Below are 3,030 nucleotides of genomic sequence, written 5' to 3' on the forward strand. Positions count from 1 at the left end.
GCATCCCATACCACCCGATCTCACCTCCTCAAGGTGACCTCATGCACTCCTAGCCTCACAGGTTAACCATTGGTACTCTACCACAACAGCGGGGGTTGATAACTACAAATGAGGCCTTAGCCTCCTTTCATCAAAAAAGTTTAGTCACACAGGTCACGATTCACACTACGTCCATTCGGACACTGGAGATCCATCTCAACGGTGTCATAGACTAGACTTCCTCTCCTATGATAGAGACATAACAATTAGAGCACTCTCAAACTTGAATTCTTTCTACATGGCTGGCAAAAAAATAGACCCAGTTTCTTTGGAGATATATGTGTGTTAATATTTTCCTTCTCAAGTGTCTTCTTAGTAGATTGATCCTTCTAGCCACTCTTTTTCTACCTTGGTGTAGAAGCGGGAATGTATGGTGTTTTAGGCTCAGCCTTTCTTGTTGGTGTGTACACCTTGGCTTTCTTTCTTGATTTGGCAATAAGTGTATGGGAGCACGCCTCTTCTTCATGGTGAGGTTAATCTACTCTTCCTCAATAGATTCATACTCTTCATCAAAATCTAAATCACCATCATCATGCTCATCATTGTTGTGTTTCTCACCATCCTCATCACTATTCCTCATCATCCTCTCTACTCTTCTCCTTTACACCCTTGCTCTTCTTAGACACAACACATTTCACTTTAGACTTATATTCTATAGGAGGCACCTCTAATATGGGAGCAGTAGGGGATTTTGCTGCAGGCTTGTTTGCTAGAGTAGCAAACAAGCCTACAACAGCCTTGTCAAGTTTACCCCCAGCCTACCATTCTCTTTAGCAAGAAGTATGGATTCCTCCTCATCCTCATCTCGCATCTCAAATTCATCTCATCATCCCAACCTCATAGAGTCATCATCCCTAACAGCTTCGGTCTTGTACACATAGAAGTAGATGCTTCCAGAGATATTATGGGAGAACACAAAATATTTATAGAGCATGAGGTCCAAAGTCATTTCCCCCATGAAAGGGTTTCAACATTCACTTGATTTGACCTATTTTTTACTTTCAAAACACCATAAGAGATCAATTCATTATCGATGCCAAATTACCAATGTGTTTGGCGGGCATTGGTATATGCATTGCTAAAACTGAGGGAGACCCAATTTTTTGAAAAAATTCAAAATTTATAATATTGATGCTTATTTAGATACATATACCAACGCCTATATGGATGCAAATTTTCACGTGCATACCAATGCTTATATGGATGATTGTGAGTGGATAAAAATCCATCCGATACCTCTTCTCGAACAAGAGTACATATCACTGCACGTAAATGGGCTTCATTGTGGGCACTACCTTATGTACATGATGGATCATCTCATTGGCTACTCGGTTCGTTGGACTAGTGCCTAAGTGCAAAAATAAGAGAATGATCATCTATAAGTATGGCAAGGATGTGGCACAATTCTTCCCCAAGATACATAATCATAAAGGATCACGCCCCTCCTATGTTTCTGGTGGTCACCTCTAGTGTTGATTGGTGCCAAATTTTAGTTTACTAGTGTTGCAAAGTAATTGGTCAAACATGTTGATTTAAAAAGTTGCAAAAATGGAAAATATGTAGGTATTGTTACCATATACATGTGGTAGTGATGTGTGTGAACACACTAGGACTGTCGGGGCATTTTTCCCTCTCTAGGAGGTTTTTTTCCTCGTGCATTGTATATACGCCTATCACTCTAGGACTATCTATCTTACACTAACTAATACACTCTCTATTGTGTGCCTTGAGCTTCCTTTGTCTTCTCCAAGCTGTGTGTGTTTTCCTGCAGCCCTAATTTCAACAATTGGTATCAGAGAAGGTTGCGTCCTCCTGAGCTTAGTCGCCAGCAGCTCCAGCATATGCCTGCTCACTTTCTCCGATTTCAGTGAGCTTTGGTGAGCGTTCACAGTTCCACAAAAATTTTGGGAGAGCTCGTAAAGCTAAGTCTGCTCAGATTTTTGATTCGGGCTCATTTCAGCCTCCGTTTCTACTACAGTCAGGTTTGCACAGGGAATTTTATCATTTTGTGCATAATTTTTGTCAGTGCCAAATACTGTATAACAGGTCCCATATAGTCTACTACGGGTCTTGCTATATAACATGTGCTAGTCTCACTCAGTTTCTCCTAATTTCGGGCAATTTTTACATCAAGTGCAGGCATTTTCCATGGCTGACAACAACACAGATGTGTTCAAGATGTTTGCTGCTGAGGACAGATTGGATGGGAACAATTACCCTATGTGGGCTTACATGATGAACATGTTCTTGTGTCAAAGGGCCATTTGAAATATTGTGCAAGGAATTGATGTACGCCTTGGTTCTTAGGATGTGGCAGGTCTTGCTGCAAGGATGGCTGCTGTAAGAGTTGTTTTGCCTACGATAGAACAAGCTCGTTGGGATGTAAAGGATGTGCAGGCTCATGCATTGATTGCGTTGTCTGTGAAATGCACTATTACTCCTCACATTCGTTCAACGAAATTTCTAGAACATGCTTGGAATATTTTGGTTGGTCTTTATGCAAGTCGCAATGAGGCTAATATTGCATTGTTGCGTAAAGAGCTGGAGTCGAAGATTATTGCATGTGGACACTTTCCTTGCTGGTTTCAAGGATATCAACGAGAAACTTATTTCTGTAGGTCAAGTCATTTCAGACAGTTCCCTTGTGCAGACTATTCTTGATGCCTTACCAGATTCTTACGAGACTTTTGCTAGTACTTGGAGACTTATGACCCAAGGAAATCCTGAAGTTGTCAAGTTCGATGCATTGTGCACATTGCTGTTGCAAGAGTTAATTTCCAGAAAAAATAGGAGTAGACAGCGTGGAGTTGAACAGGCTTTTGTTTCTTCTTAAAGAAAGGGCGGTAGCAACAATGCAACCACTTCTAATGGTTCTTCTACGAGTGGAAAATCACCCGTTCCTAATGCTTCTGTTGGCAGCAATTCGTGTGGAAATTCTGGTGATAAGGGAAAAAAGAAGATGCGTTTCCATTATTGTAAAGCTAATGATCA

General features: G+C 41.0%; 1 pseudogene; it reads right to left on the reverse strand.

The window, feature by feature from the left end:
* Positions 1 to 245: 245 nt before the first annotated feature.
* On the reverse strand, positions 246 to 1,080 carry LOC147439103 (uncharacterized; annotated as a pseudogene).
* Between the last annotated feature and the right edge of the window lie 1,950 nt (positions 1,081 to 3,030).

The sequence above is a fragment of the Adiantum capillus-veneris genome, chromosome 16 (assembly GCF_014529385.1).
Source record: "Adiantum capillus-veneris isolate H3 chromosome 16, ASM1452938v2, whole genome shotgun sequence".
Taxonomy (NCBI): Eukaryota; Viridiplantae; Streptophyta; class Polypodiopsida; order Polypodiales; family Pteridaceae; genus Adiantum; species Adiantum capillus-veneris.